A 17,088-nucleotide genomic window follows, 5' to 3' on the forward strand; every position below is an offset into this window, starting at 1 on the left:
GGATAAGAACTGGAGTTGAAGCCAGGCACGGTGATGCAAGCCCATCACCGCAGCACTTGGGATGCAGGAGTATCGCTAGGAGTGAGTTCTCAGCCAGCCTGGGCTCCATAGCAAGATGTTGTCTCAAAACAAAGCAAAAATCAAGAATCGATGTTGGGAGACAGTGTGGTGAATGCTCTCTGCAAAAATAGAATGTCAATGCAGTCTCTAAAATTAATATTTACCCATTATTTAGACTGTGGAAGTGAGAATCAGAAAAGGCATGTACCATGGAAAGCATGCATAAACCTTCTTGACTGATCCTTTGAACCACCTAAAAATTTCTCCAAACTCAACTGGAAGGCTGATGGTATATACTGTCATTCCCATTCTTAAGGAACTCTAAGGCTGTCAGAATTTGTCTTTGTTTATGGACTTCCTAGTTCATCCTTTGTCATAGGAAGGCAGAAAGGTATTTCTTCATGCACAATTTGCTGCTGGGCAGAGCAGTCATGCTTGGTATATCTACCATTGGCAAGGTCTCCTATTTTCATTGTGGAAAATGGGCACTTTTCCCACTTTGATGTGAAAAACTGTTATTGAGATGTTAAATCAAAGAAAATTCCCTATTTGCCTCCTTTTGTTGTAAGCTTACTGTAGTCTGTCTCCTACCCAAACTCTTATCTCTGCGCTCTAAACTAAGGTATTCCAGAGGGGCTCCTCAGATTTCCTTTTTATTCTTGTCATTTCATTCAGTTCCATTGCATCAAAACTAAGAGAAATTCTTTGAATTTTGTGGAACGTAGTTGGCCCTATTCCTTGACTTCAAAGCAAATTAGGATGGTGCTTTCATTTTCACAATGTCTCTTGGCCATTCTACTAAAAGCTTCAGAAACTTACAGGCTACCATCCTTCCCAGAAGTCTGTAGCAACCAGAAAAGTTTCTTGATTCTTCCAAATGATCTTAACTCATCTCAATATTCTTATAAAAATGACCAACACGAAGTGTTTCACAAAATGCCTTTTTTATGATTTAAAATGGGCCTATGTCTTAGTGCATCTAAGTATCACCTCCTGGCCCTAAACAGATTCAGTCGTATATTGTTGATAAGGATGCTCCATATTCTGGTTCAATCAAAATGTGGCTGTTGCAGTCAGGTTTGCATTGCTGATAGAAATCACCCAACCAAGAGGAGCTTGTATGGAAAAGAGGTTTATTTTGGCTTATAGGCACGAGGGGGAAGTCCCCATAATGACAGGGGAAAACGATAGCATGAACAGAAGGTGGACATCACCCCCTGGCCAACATAAGGTGGACCATAGCAACAGGAGAGTGTGCCAAACACTGGCAAGGGGAAATTGGCTATAACACCCATACACCTGCTCCCAACAATGCACCACCTCCAGGAGACTTTAATTCCCAAATCTCCATCAGCTGGGAACCTAGCATTCAAAACACCTAAGTTTATGGGGGACACCTGAATCAAACCACCACAGTGGCATATGCACAAAATGAAATATTATTAAGCCACAAAAAGAAGTATAGCACAATGTCAATGAAATTTTAAAACATTGTACTAAGGAGGGAAGACACAAAGTCCACATTTTGCATGATCCTATTTATAAGAAATGTTTAGAATAGACAAACCTACAGAGATATGAAATTGATAGTTGGTTTCCAGGGGTTATAGTAAACAGAAATATGGAGTGACTGCTAATGGCCATGGTTAATGTAAATATTTTCCAGTTAGAAAGTGATGATAATTGTACTACATTATAATTGTACACTTTAGCTATATGAAATATACATTTTAAAACAATGGTTTTTTTCCATGTATTGTATCTCAATAAAAATGTTTTATTGTAGTTTTCTGAGTGCTTAAGATCTCCTGACAAATTTCAGATCACAACATGCACAACTGCATAAAGGAGTCCACAGAAATATGCAGAAAATGTCATGTTCTAAATCTTATCCATCTAGAATTTTTATGTGTTAATAATGGAACCAGTATATTACTAAGTGGGAAAATTAAATGGAGCTCAGAAATGTATATACTGTTCAACCATTTGTCAAAAAGGGAAAATGTTTACAAATTCATAAAAATACATTTAGGCTATAAATAAACATTAGTAACATAGTGGCACATATGTTATGAGGGTAATCAGTTGCTCTCTGATTGGATATGAAGCCCATTCAGTGGGAGGGGAATTCATGGCTGGTACAGACAACATGTCAGAAGCCTGTGGCTTGGAAGGTCATAGACCCTAGAGGGAACCTACCACTGTTCTTCTGCTAAATGGAGAGGTTATGCTCATCAAATTGACTTCTAAAGGCACATTTTATCCCCTTTGTCACTCTCACTGTTGGTTAGAGAAACTGCTTTTTACAGATGGTGACGAATGCCAGGGAGACCCAAGACTCATCAAAATGACAAGAAGAGAAAGCCAACTGCCTAGCAGGAGACGTTCATCTCATCCTCCAGGGCCAAGGGAACATGGCAGAGAAAGTGACAGATTAAATATGAGAGTTTCTCTCACTAGCCAGAGACCCTTTCCAGAGAGATGGTGCTAGTTAATAATAGCAATAATCTTATACATCAAATTGACTGGGACATATTGCTTAGATATTTTATCAAATAATTGTCTAGATGTGTTTATGAAGATTTTTTTTTAAAGGTTTACTTTGAGCAAGCAAGCTACCCACCATAATGTGGGTGTGTTTCACCCAGTTAGTTAGTTGAAGGCCTTAGTAGAACAAGGACTGCCTTCCTCTTGACTACAAAGAACATTGACAGCAGAATGCTAAAAATGGTGTCAGCTTGACAAGGCCATGGGTGCTCACAAGTTTAGCTAAACATTACTTTGAGTGTGCCTGTGTAGTTGTTTCTGGATGCAGTTAACATTGGGGCAGTAGAGTGAGTAAACCATTTTGCCTTTCCGGTGTGAGCGGCTCTTTTCCAATCTGGTGGACCCTTGAGTAGGATGACAAGAATCCCGCTGGGTACGGTGGCTCATATCTGTAAGTCCCAACACACAGGAGCTTAAGGCAGGCGAACTGAAAGTTACCTGTCAGAAAAACCAACCAAAAAAACAAACAAAAAGTTAACGAACAAGCATATCCCCTTCCTCCGCCCCCAACGAAGGAAGGTTTTTGGTTTTATGAGGCAGGGGCTGACCTGGAATTCACTCTGTAGTCTCAGGGTGGCCTTGAACTCACAGCAATCCTACCTCTGCCTCCGAAGTGCTGGGATTAAAGGCGTGCGCCACCACACCCAGCTAAGGAGTTTTTTCTTAATAAAGGAAGAAGTTGTTCTCTGCCTGTTTTCAAGCCAGGAATTGTCCTTCTTTCTTCAGGATGGAACTTATGCCATCAACTCTCCTGTTCTGACTTGGACTGCATCTACACCACTGACTTGACTGAGACTCTAGCATCTATCTACCTTTAGACTCAAATTACAATTCTTCCTTGACTCTCTAGACTGACCTATTCTACAGATTTGGTGCTTGTCAAACCTCTACATTTGTGAGAAATAGTCCATAAAATACCTATCATCTGTCTCCTTGTCTGGCATATAGATATGGATAGATTTTATATATATATATATATATATATATATATATATATATATATATATCCAATCCCATGGGGCCTGGTTATCTGAAGAACCCTAATACAATTACTTTTGTTTGTTTGTTTTTCAAGGTAGGGTCTCACTCTAGTCCAGGCTGACCTGGAACTCACTATGTAGTCTCAGGGTGGCCTCAAACTCACGGCGATCCTCCTACCTCTGCCTCCCAAGTGCTGGGATTAAAGGCGTGCGCCACCATGCCCGACAAATACATTTTAAAGCAGCTAAGAAATCAGACTGTCTATTCTATTTATCTATATTGTTACTACCTCTAGTGGCCTTCATTCCTTTGTGAAGTAATGAGCAATGCCTCTCTGTGGTGGCTTGATTCAGGTGCCCCCCATAAACTTATGTGTTCTCAGTGTTAGGCCTCCAGCTGGTGGTAATTTGGGTATTGGAGCCTCCTGGAGGTAACGTATTATTGGGGCTAGGCTTATGGGTGTTACAGCCAGCTTCCCCTTGCTGGTTTTGGCACACTCTCCTGCTGCTGATGGTATTGCTCACCTGATGTTGGCCAGGAGGTGATGTTCACCCTCTGCTCATGCCATCATTTTCCCTGTCATGGACCTTCCCCTTGAGTCTGTAAGCCAAATAAGCCCTACCCTCCCACAAGCTTCTCTTGGCCGGGTGTTTTCTGCCAGCAACTCAAAGCTGACTGCAACACTCTCCTTTCATTGTGACAAGGACACTGAACTCATGTACTGATTCAGGCATCATTGATTCTGTGATAGGAGATATGAGTCTTTCTATGTGATATTTTCTTTTTTAAAATATTTTCTTGTTTACTTTTATTTATTTATTTGAGAGTGACAGAGAGAAGGACGGAGAGAGAGAAGGGGGGGGGAGAGAATGGGTGCACCAGGGCTTCCAGCCACTGCAAATGAACTCCAGACGCGTGCGCCCCTTTGTGCATCTGGCTAATGTGGGTCCTGGGGAATCGAGCCTCGAACCAGGGTCCTTAGGCTTCACAGGCAAGTGCTTAACCACTAAGCCATCTCTCCAGCCCCTGAGTGATATTTTCAATGCTTTCTATAAAATATAGTTCAGGGTTGCTGGCCTAGGTCTTATAAGTTTAAAGGGGAGAAGAGCTGGGCGTGGTGGTGCATGCTTTTAATTCCAGCACTGGGGAGGCAGTGGTAGGAGGATGGCCATGAATTTGAGGCCATCCTGAGACTACATAGTGAATTCCAGGTCAGCCTGGGCTAGATAGAGGAAGACCTCTTAAAAAAAGGGGGGGGATATGAAATTTATCTTCAGGAATAAAGTAAATTTTGAGGGAACAAGTAGAACTGCTGGGTGGTGGCAATGTCTGGTTTTGATTTTTTGAATGAGTGTCTAGCAGAGCCAGAAAGCACAGCCGCAGGTTTTATCCTGACATGCTTAGCTGGGATGTCCAACCACATGGAATGTTAATATGTAACTAAACAATAATAAATGTTACAAATAGAAACAAGAGCTGGGTGTGGTGGTACGTGTCTTAAATCCCAGCACTTGGGAGGGAGGGAGGCTACGGTAGGAGGATTGCTGTGAGTTTGAGTTTGAGGTCAGTCTGGTGCTACAGAGTGACTTCCAGATCAGCCTGGTCTGGTCTAGAGAGACACCTTACAACCACTGGCCCCCCCCCAAAAAAAAGAAAAGGAGAAGAAAGAAATGAAATGAAATGTGAAAAAGTAGAGATATGGGGAGATTTCTCTTTTTGTTATCTCAGTTTTAAAAGAGGAACAAAAGTAATAGCTAAATATTGTACAAGATATAGAGTTGTTTTTTTCTTCTTATATTAAAAATATAAGACTTCAGAATATTTGTATTCCCAGAACTTAGAAGGCTGGGGCAGAAATATTTCATGTTGAACACCACCCTAGATACATGATAAAAAAAATCTATCTCAAAAAAAAATATATATATATATACATATACATATATATAAAAGAGGGTGGGGTGAGAAGGGTAGGAGAGAGCTGGCCAGAGTTCAATTTGATACCAAGCAAAGCAGTTATAAAAATAATCGCTACTCACCATCTAGCCATAAGCTTTAGGATGCTGAGAAAACTGAGGCCTGGGATGAACAATTCCACCCTCCATGTTGCCATTAGGTTCGGGTCATGTTTGGATAGGAAAGGGCCCAAAGGAGCTAGCATAGTGGATTGCCTTGTATGCAAATGTGCCTGATTCACAAGCGATGGGCTATGACTTCAAAAACACATTGTGCGGCAGAAGGCAAAAAGTGACATGTTTTACAGCCTGTTTAAAGGTGAAGTATTTTATGAAGTTTTTTTTTGCTATTGTGTGTAGTTTTGTCTGGCAATATGTGATTTACGCAATAACCTTGCCAAATCTGTTTAGCAGAAAGCCATATTCTAGGGAAATTTGCTCTAGTGAATTCAAAGTTACATCTTTGGCACAAGAAACAAGCACAGTAACCTTGCATGGCCTAGAAGAATTGGTATGAAGAGAAGGATGAAAAATAATATATCAGTAATTGTTGTATTGCTGGTAGGTTGAAATGATAGTATTTGGATATATTGAGCTAAATTAGTTTAACCTAGTTTTTTCTTTATTTTTTATTTTTTAAGTGATTTTTTTTAATTTTTAAAGTACCACATTTTATTCAAATTTTACAAAGGAATGGAGAAAGGGGAAGGCTGGGAGGTAAGGGGAGATAAACTAGGGAGAAGGTAAGTAAGCCACGTGGACCCCCAAAGCCCATGTGGGCCACGTGTGGCTCAGGAGTCCATGTAACTAGATATGGATCAGGGGAAATGCATGGAAAGAAAGAAAAGAGAAAGTTCAAGGAGCTCCTCCATGTGGGGAGCTGGAGGAGACAAAAAACCCATGTGGAAAGTAAGAGCAGGGGTGGCCCTCATGGCTGGGCCTGGCCTTAGCCTGGACTGAGACAGCCCAGGCCCAGCAGGGAAAAACTCACCCTCAGCTGGAAGTTCCCAAGTGATCAGAGAGAGAGCCCCTGCCCTCTCCTTGCAAAGGTATTTATAACCTTATAGTCGTGGGCTGTCTTTTGGCCTGGTTGATTAGGGCTAGGGACTGTCTCAGGAAGAGATTACCTCTGGTACCAAGTTCCAGGGGCTGAACTTGACCAACCACAATCTTTTAAATCTTATGAAAGACCTCCTTCCCAGGAGGGGACTTGACTGTGAAAAAAACAGTTCTATGGAACTAGGCAATAAATATGAAATAAATTTTTATTTAAGGGATTTCCCATGTGATTCCTTCATTATCCATCGAGGTCACATTAGTTCTGCTGAAAATAGTCCTTGAAGGAACTGGTGCTTAATCCAGTTGTGCAATTGGACCTACACCTAAAGGTGATATGGATTGGCTAGGGAAAGCACATTTGAAGCATGCTTTGTGGTGATAACTTGAAATGTTCCCAATAGATTGACTGCTATCTAAGCAGAATATAGGAAACCTAATGGGGATTTTTATTTTTTAATGGTCATATCCACAGCAAATGGGAAACTGCATTCTAAAAGCATTAGTAATGACCATCTTTTCTTTATTTTTAATGTCAACGTGATTTCATTTTTGTGGTACTGTGGTTTGAACCCAGGGCTTTGGGTATGCTAGGCAAGTGCTCTACCACTGAGCAATAACCAGCTCTTTTTTTATTTTTCCTTTGAGACAGAGCCTTGATAAATTGCCCAGACTAGCCTACAAATTGCTATGTAGATGAGGTAGGTCTCAAATAACGGACGCTACTGCCTCAGCCTCCTGTCCAGCTGAGATTACAGGCATATGCCACCACACTCAACACATTTACTTTTTATAATGTAGAACTAATGGAAAATTTAAAAGGTAATATATGGCACACATTATAGTTCTATTGGACAGGGCTGGTCTCACTAATAGAGCTTTCAACAAAAGAGTGATAACTTGAAGAGAAACCTAAATTTACTGAATTTTACTTTTTGAAGGAAGTAAGCAGAGCTTAGTCAACATTCTAACAAAAGCACCTCGCAAGAGATTCCATCTGGTCTGCATGTGTGTTCTCAGTCTGTGCACAGATGGGTGCTTCCACTCAGCCAAAGTTTTTGGGATGTGTCAGGGTGGATGGACAGGGAAGACCAATAGAGATACTGGCTTTGAGCATAGAGGATTTCATTCCTCCTTTCATACCAGCAGAGAACTGACTGATAGGCATTAACTGAATGAAGATAGAGCATATAAAATGTGTCCCTATGCCTTTCAGGTAAGACGGATGATGGCTTCATACTCTGGCTTTGGTTAGGCCGCCCATTTGACCCTCAAAGCTGTGGAGACAGACACAGGTCTAGACGTGAAATGTCTTGTGTGAGAGCATGCGTGACTACATTGTTGGTGCAGCCAAGATGTGTACTCAGGGGTTTAAACTCCTGCCACAATTTTCCTACATGCAATGCTAGCTTCTCTCACAAGGCAGTCTTCAACTTATTTATTTCATTGTTTTGTCGAGGTAGGGTCTCACTCTAGCTCAGGCTGACCTAGAATTCATGATGTAGTCTCAGGGTGGCCTTGAACTCACAACGATCTCCTACCTCTGCAGCCCAAGAGCTGGGATTAAAGGGATGTGCCACCATGCCCACCTGGTCTCCAATTTTTTTTAAATTTTTTAAAATCTTTTTATTTATTTGAGTGTGACAGACATAAAGGAGCAGAAGAGAGAGAGAGAGAATGGGCACACCAGGGCTTCCAGCCACTGCAAACGAACTCCAGATGAGTGCGCACCCCTTGTGCATCTGGCTAACATGGGTCCTGGGGAATTGAGCCTTGAACCGGGGTCCTTAAGCTTCACAGGCAAGCACTTAACCACTAACCCATCTCTGCAGCTTTCAAATTTTTTTTATGACACTTGACAATACTTTTGGCCTTCTCTGTTCTCAAAGAAAATTCTTTTAGTTTTCATCATCTGTGTCTCTCAAGACTTGTTCATTGCCTCCCAGTATCTTGCATATGGCAGTACTCTACAGGATTCTTCATCAAATAAATTTTGAGTCTAACCAGTACACTACATAAAAAATATTCTTTAGGGCTGGAGAGGTTGCTGAGTGGTTAAGGCACTTGCCTGTGAAGCCTAAGGACTCATGTTTGACTCTCCAGACCCCACGTAAGCCAGACACACAAGATGACATAAGTGTGCAAGGCCACACATTCACACAAGAAGGCACACAAGTCTGGAGGCCTTGACATGGCAATCCCCCACCCCATAAAAATATTTTAGAAAATTCTTCAGCTGGAGATGCTTTAGCAGCTAAAGGTGCTTGTCTTCAAAGCCTTATGGCCTGGGTTCAATTCCCCAGTCCCCATGTAAAGCCAGATGCACAAAAGCAGCACATGTATCTGGAGTTGGTCTGCAGCAGCAACAGTCCCTAGCATGCCCATTTTTAATCTCTCAAATAAGTAAATGAAAAAAATTTAAATATCCTTCATGAAAAGCATTATACAGATAATCACTAAGGAAAAATAAAATTTAAGATGATTTTAAAAAGAAGCTCAAATTGGCATCTGGTGGCCACCTTATTGCTTTCTAATGTTTTATAAACTGCCTGCCAGTGAATATATTAGTCTTTTTCTGGGAATCTGTGTTGAATATACTGGGCTTCATTACCAAGAATCCATCCCCCTGGAGAGCTAAGGCAATCTTTTCTACTTTCTGAGTGCTTGGACTTTCCTATTTCCCTTGATTTGTCAGAGACTGCTACCAGTAATTCTGAGATTTCATTTTCAAATTCTTCAACATCCCCAAAATTAATTTGCCTAAACCTTATAGGTAAATAATCTTCTGTTTGCTTCTCCCCAATCAAACCTCTTGCAGTGGTGATCCTCAACGTGTGGGCATAGAATATTGAGAGAATTTCAGGAAACAACTAACAATATTTGTTGGCAGTGATAAACTCAAGCTTATAAGGGCCAGGGAATTGTCTCAGTGGTCAGGAACACTGCACAAGCATGAGGGCCTGAGACTGCCCAAGTTCAACTCCTCAGTACCCGCATAAACAGCTGGGCATGGCCAGGCATGTTCCATTCCTGTCAGGGGCAGAGACCAGAGAATAACTCTGAAGGAAGACAGCAAGCAGCTCTGGGCTGTTGAGAGAAATCCCATCTCAAGGGAACAGGCAGATAAGCAAGCACACTCAGTGTCCTCCCCTGGCTTCTTCACTCTTGCACATCTGCATCATCCATGTGCATGCACCACACACATCACATACCACAATACACTATACACACACCTACCATGATTGAAAAATTCAACTTATGTTTTAGAAATCTTTTGCCTGCCACTGTGAATGTCCCAGTACCTAAGACCTTTGGAGCTCAACAGTAACAGAAACAAATGTGATGTGTTAAAATCTGTACCAGGAAGTGTGTAAGTATTTAGTGAGATGTGTACAACTCAGTGTGATGGTTCACTGTCAACTTGACTGGCATCTAATATCAAACAAGAATTGCCTTTGAGTGGGTCTGTGAGGACATTTCCAGAGAAGATGAATGGAGGGAGGAAGACCTTTCTAATGGGTGGATCAGATGTAGAAGGTTGGTAGAGAAAGCAGAGCTGCCAGCCTTGGTTCCTGCTGCTGCCATCTTACTCCAGCTTCCTGGGCCTCCCAGAATGCACTGAAGGCCAGTGACTCTCCAGGAATCATCCAGGCCTCTCACTCTAGACTGGGGCTGCTGAAGCATGCAGCTTCATAGACTGAGCAGCTACCAGGTTTTCAGCCTCTTCAATGGGCAGATAGATAGCCACTTAATACTGCATGTCCCATGTCATGTAAACCAGTCCAGTAAATAAATATGTGATGAATATAGTAAATGATAATATACAATATATTATATATTACATTGTATAATATGTAGTAAATATAGCAAATAAATAAATATATATTGTTTCCAATTAATCCATGGATGATGCCACAGAATCAAGCATAACAGATCTGTTCAAAGAACAACATAATAAAAGAATACAAAGAGTTCATGGAATGCTTATAATTCCACACTGCAGCCCACTTTTAGGAAACTGTAGCCAGGCACAGCAATGTACATCTGTAACCCCAGAATCTTGAGAAGTGGAGATAGGTACCTTTTAGGTCAGCCTGGCCACATAGCAAGACCCTGTCTCAAAAAAAAAAAAAAAGCCGGGAATCAGTGGTGCACACCTTTATTCCCAGAACTTGGGAGGCAGTGGTAGAGGATTGCTGTGAGTTCGAGGCCACTCTGAGACTCCTTGGTGAATTCCAGGTCAGCCTGGGCTAGAGTGAGACCTACTTCAAAACACCAAAAAAAAAAAAAAAAAGAGAGAGAGAGAGAGAAAGAAATTACACATGACCAATAGGCTCTTAAGATTCCTCTCCTTTAAAACTGTGTATGCTGGGCATGGTGATGCACACCTTTAATCCCAGCACTCGGGAGGCAGAGGTAGGAGGATCACTGTGAGTTCGAGGCCACTCTGAGCCTCCATGGTGAATTCCAGGTCAGCCTAGGCTAGAGTGAGACCTACTTCAAAACACCAAAAAAAAAAAAAAAAAAAAAAGAGAGAGAGAGAAAGAAATTACACATGACCAATAGGCTCTTAAGAATCCTCTCCTTTAAAACTGTGTATGCTGGGCATGGTGATGCACACCTTTAATACCAACATTCTGGAGACAGAGGTAGGAGGATCACTGTTAAGAGGCCAGCTTGGGATTACAGAATGCATTCCTGGGCAGCCTGAGCTAGAGACCCTACCTTGAAAATAAATAAATAATGAGTTTGTGTGTGATTTCCTATTTCTTCATATGTTACAACCAAAACAACATATCACAGTAAGATCAGGTGCAGACATATATGTGAAAATTGAGCTGTTCCCACTCAAGGCAAGTATTCAAGAAATCTGACTAAATGTGGGCTGAGGCAATGGCTCAGTGGTTAAAGGGACTTGCATGCAAAGCCTAATGGCCAGGAGTTCAATTCCCTAGTAGTAAAGCCAGATGCACAAAATGGTGCATATGTCTAGAGTACATTTATAGTGGCTAGAGGCTCTAGTGCAACCAGTGTCTTGGTCTCCCCCACCCCAAATAAATAAGTATTTAAAAATTGGGGAACTTAAAAGAAATATGAAGAAACGATTTTTAAACATGCTTATCACTATGATTTTGGCATTGGAACTATATCATTATTAAATATAATTTGTGCTAATATGTTATGGGTTTATTGTTACTCTATGTTAAGAAGTATTTATCAGATAACAAATGGTGTCTGTTTTAGTTTCAGACACGTTGACTATCAGAAACAAAACCTCTCTGCAGTCTTTGAACTTTTAAGAGTGTAAAGCAGTATTGAGAACTATGGGTTGGAACCATTTTTATGCTACTTTTCTACCCATTCCAGTTTCAAGCCTAGGTTCTTAAAGAAAACCTAAGATCTCATGTTTTAAAAATGAACATACATGCACAGTTGTAAATATAGCCTAGGCTCAACAATCAAACTGATTTGTGTTATTTAGCATTCCATCACTGTGGCACAATACCTGAAAACAAGAAAGTTTTACTTTAGCTCACTTTTGGAAGTATCAGTCTTTTAGTATTTTTGCTTTGGGCCTGTGGCACACAATATACAGTTTGGGCACATGGAGGAAGATTATCACTTCATAAGGGCCATGAAGCAAGAGTCAGGAAGGGGGTTACACAGTTTAGGCACGTGATGGAGGAAGACTATTCACTTCTTAAGGGCTAGGAAGCAAGAGACAGGAAGAGGGTCAGGGTGCCCTTCAAACACATGGATATGGTGGTGCACACCTTTTATCCCAACACTTGGGAGGGAGAGGTAGGAGGAACACTGTGACTTCAAGGCCAGCCTAAGTACATGGTGAATGCTAGGCATGTCCCAAATGATGTAACTTCCACTAGACTTCACCTATTATAGATTTTACTGCCTTCCAACACAGCCTCAGAAAGGGGACCAAAAGTTAACCACATGATTCAAACAATAATACCTGAATTTAGATCCTGGCTCTACCACTTCCCAGGTCTGCTACATTCAACAAGCTACTCCTTAGTCTCATGCAGAATATGGATAGAATTGGACTCCCCACTTTATTAAAAGTAAATGCAACAAGCATTGAACTCTTAAACTGAGAATTATTGCAGCCATTACAAGAATTTATGCTACCTTGTAAAAGTAGAATGGCTCTAATGTAAGAATAGGAGTTACTCTTAAAAACCTTGAAATTCTTCTGCTTCATCAGGAAACCATATCTCCACATGTAATACCAGCTCAGTTTTGCTCCAAACTTACAGTAATGTTTACTCGGTCAACCAGCATTAAACACTTTTTTCTATTATAACCTTGTTCTATTGAAAATCATGTTGCCCCTACACAATAAATCATTTTTTGTGCGTAACATCTGGAAAGTTCCTGTGGCCAAAACTAAATAAGTTAATATGAGCCAGCAAGAAAAGGTGTAATTAGGCACTGCGTTGAGGGACGAACTTGACAACTGTTGATGCTGCTAAGTTCCCAAATGTTGCTTCTACTGTGGGTTTCAATCAGGAAACATTTTTGTTTTTGCATGTCTGTGGTGTGCATGCATGCTATGTGTGTGAGTGCATGTGTGTGTGTGGGGGAGGTATATGCAGGTGGAGGCCAGAGGTTGACATCATGTGTCTTCCTTAATCAGTTCCACCTTATTTCTTGAGACAGAGTCTCTAACTAAACCTGGAGCTCTTTAATTTGGCTAGACTGACTAGCCATAGGGATCCCTGTCTCTACCACCCCTGGATTGGGATTACAGGCACGTGCAACTACATATATATACACACACACATACAACTACATATATATATATATACACATATATATGTATATGTATGTGTGTATATATATATATATATATATATATATATACACACACACACACGCACATACATACATACATACACATATATTTTTTACATGGGTTCTGGAGATCCCTACTCAGGTCCTCAGGCTTGCATAGCAAGCATTCGGCATCTCTCCAGATCACACCAATTAGAAAAATTTCCTGTTAGTGCATCTATCAACATCATAAAATATGTATAGATGGGGCATTTGAAACATGTCTTAAATGCCTTAAGGCCATATAACATTGTTACAAATAATTCTCATAATGACCAAGCTGGGGCCTGGCAAAATGCTGTTTCCTTACTCAATGTAACTGACAAGCAGCAGGAGCTTTTTCACACATACCTATGGCAGCTGCACAAAAGCATTGGGATTAGTATTTCATGAAGGCTTCCTGTAGCTAAATGCAGTCAGATACATGTTGTTTTTTAAAGTCACATCTACCTGTGAGATTCCCAAATTATCACTGAAATTAGATATATAACAAGTTATTTTTACTTGCACTTCTCTTAGTCATTTCCATTCCTCTACTGTCCAGTTAGTGTGTTATTTTTATTTCGGATACTGTAATTGTGCAATGTATTTTTCATTTGGTTTTATTTGAGAAGGGGCGGGGAAGTTTGGGCTTGCCAGGGCCACTAGCTGCTGCAAAGTCCAGATGCATGCACCACTTTGTGCATCTGGCATTACGTGAGCCATCAGGTTTTGCAAGCAAACACCTTTAACCACTCAGTCTTCTCTCCAGTCCTCATGTGGTTCTTTTTACCATTTTCTTTCCTGAGAATATTTGTTTTCCCATCCACTTTTATCTCACAGAGTATGATTATAATAGTTGTTTTTATATCTGATAATTAAACCTGGGTTATCTTACTCTTGCTGTCTCTTGGTGGTCTTTTTTGCCTTGGAAATTGGTCTAGTTTTTTCCTAGAAATGCTGTGTCCTGTGTGGTAATTTGGTCCTGTTATAACTTTCTGAAAAACATTTAATCAACTTTTGGCCTCAGACTGAGTTCTGTCTCACATTCTGAGGCTTTTCTTGCTACTTCGGGGGTCTATCCCACCCAACAGGAGAATGGGCCCAATGTCCTCTGACCAGAAGGCTGTATTCTATTTTAACTGATGATATACAGTGTGTTCCACATGGAGTGCTTTTCACCCCCCAAAAGTGAGGCTTACCTTTGGGACAAAGCTAAGAGAAACAAAACCAAGCAACATCTCCATCTAGTTGGCAAGAGGCCCTGGCACACCCATACTCTATTTCTGTCTCTCTGCTCACAACAAAAATATTTTTAAAGTATCTTTTATTTTAGATACTGGTATTTTTCCAGATTTTTCGTTAAGAAAGCATATATAGCACTAGGCCATAAATTTCACCATTCCTTCCTGTGTGACTAAAAATTTGTTTCCCATTAATAAGTCATAAATGGCATTTCCTTTCAGCTCTATAGAAATGTTTAAGTTCATAATTTTAACTTCTCCTTAAGTGTTCTCAAAATACACACACACACATACACACATACACAAAAACTAAAAAATGAACTCAATTCAGAATAAGGAAAAGCTTTTTTATATAGATTTTGCCAAACCAAATTAGAGAACAAAATGGTTTTGAATATTGTGGCTACTTCGGGTGGTATTCATTAAAAATCCTCAGCTTTGGGCTACAGAGACGGCTTAGCAGTTAAGGCACTTGCCTGTGAAACTAAGGACCCAGGTTCAATTCTCAGGTTAAGCCAGATATACATGGTGGTGCATGCTTCTGGAATTCATTTGCGGTGGCTAGAGACCCTGGTACACCCATTCTTTCTATCTCTAACAAGTAAAAATAAATCCTTTAAAAAAAAACACCCTCAGCTGTATTGAAAAATCAAATGTAGAATTTGAGCCAGAACAGAACTTTAGAGAATTCTGAGTGCATCTTTGTTGATTGAAAGCATGAAAATTTAAATGCCAGGATTTCCATCTATTCTAATCACACACCACCACGGCTCATTGCCACACTGTCCCCCACTGCATTTACCACCTTGCTCCACAAGAGCAGGGACTTGATATTCCCTCACTCATATGCCAAGCTTCCAGAACAATGTCTCACACATCTTAGCAACTACTGATGTCTTAGAACTTAATGGGATTGGGTTGTTTGAATGTCCTCTGTGTTTTGCTTCATTCTTTTCTTTGTTGCTCAAGAAATCCAAACACTAAAGTAGAATAAACTGCACTATAGTGATAAGTTGTCCCAAAATATCAGTGTGATTTTCTTGGTTTTTTGCTCAGTGTGGGAGAAGGGAAAATTTAACGGTGCTCTCTGTTCACTGTAGTTACTCAAGACGCAGGCTGACAAAAGCCATACTGTCGAGAACAAGGTGCACCATTCATTGGTCACTGCAGAGGGAAGAAACTGGATAATCCAGGGGACTTTCCTTACTGCCTTTCCTTACAAGTGTTTCACCATTTTCACAGTGGTTTCACTGGAATGAAATACATGTGCCTCATGAAAACTCAAGAATAGAAATTTATAGGAGCACATAGAATGTTTGCATCTCCAATTTCCTAGCGTGTATTACAGCTCATAAATACTTTGGTGAAGACTACTTACTTTCTCCTTGGAATATAAACTCAACAGCAAGAACAGGGTGTGTCAATTGTGCTCAATAATGTCTCCCAAACACTTGTGATATACAGCAGGGTCTTGATATTTGTAAGATGAATAAAAAGCTAAAAAAGAACAAATCATCAAAATAATTAACTTTTTTAATTTTTTTAAAGAAAAAATAGTCTCCATAGGAAGGCATTGCTATTCTTATGTCCATCAGTAGCCAAATGGAACTCGATAAGAACATTTCCAAAAAATCCAACTTTGGTTTAATGAACAACTTTCAAATAACTCATTAATGCACATGTCAAGATGCTACTAACAAATTCATTAATATTCAAGATTCATTACTATGTCAAATGTTACCCAGAATTGACAGTTTTCATTACAATGAAATGCAAAATTCCCATAAGAAATGTTTGCCTGAAGCAAGTTTAATCTCATGAATCTAGTACTATTAAAACTAATTCTCCCATTCACACCCCACAAGCACCCACACCAATGCACACATGCTCACGCTTGCAAACTCATTAGATTATAAGGGCAATTTAAACAGAAATTGGATACTAAAAGAGCATTTGCAAATGTGGGTTATCATCTGAACAACTTTACAGTGTAGGCAAAAAAATCCTAAAAGTGTACATAAATTTTAGTCAGTAAGTCAATGGCTACAGTAAACCACATCTACAAACTGAAAATCTCACTTCAAGTTGAAACCATGTCCATGACTACAAGCCTTGCTCTATTCCACACAAAAACTCTGTTAAAAAGGACAGATGAGAATCCACATGTAACAGAAGACATAAATTATTTTTAATTTTAAAAAATAAAAATATAAATCCTTGTTAAACACTTCATTTAAAAATATGCAGCTTTATTTTAAAATGTGGTAATGCTCAAAAATGGCAGTTGTCTCCCATAAATGTAAAAATGTTTAAGATATCAGCACATTATTTTATAAGTTATATATAATGCTTTCAACTGTTTCACCAAAATTCTCAAATAACTGTCAAGAGTTTTGTTTTGCTATAAGCCCACAACA

At 40.0% G+C, this 17,088-nt stretch overlaps 1 non-coding gene across 1 annotated transcript; it reads right to left on the minus strand.

Annotated features, from left to right (window-relative positions):
- Positions 1-6,985: 6,985 nt before the first annotated feature.
- On the minus strand, positions 6,986-7,111 carry LOC123457861. The gene has a single exon (XR_006635221.1). It is a non-coding gene; the product is annotated as a small nucleolar RNA SNORA32 (small nucleolar RNA).
- Positions 7,112-17,088: the final 9,977 nt, after the last annotated feature.

Source organism: Jaculus jaculus, chromosome 1 (assembly GCF_020740685.1).
Source record: "Jaculus jaculus isolate mJacJac1 chromosome 1, mJacJac1.mat.Y.cur, whole genome shotgun sequence".
In the NCBI taxonomy this organism is placed as follows: Eukaryota; Metazoa; Chordata; class Mammalia; order Rodentia; family Dipodidae; genus Jaculus; species Jaculus jaculus.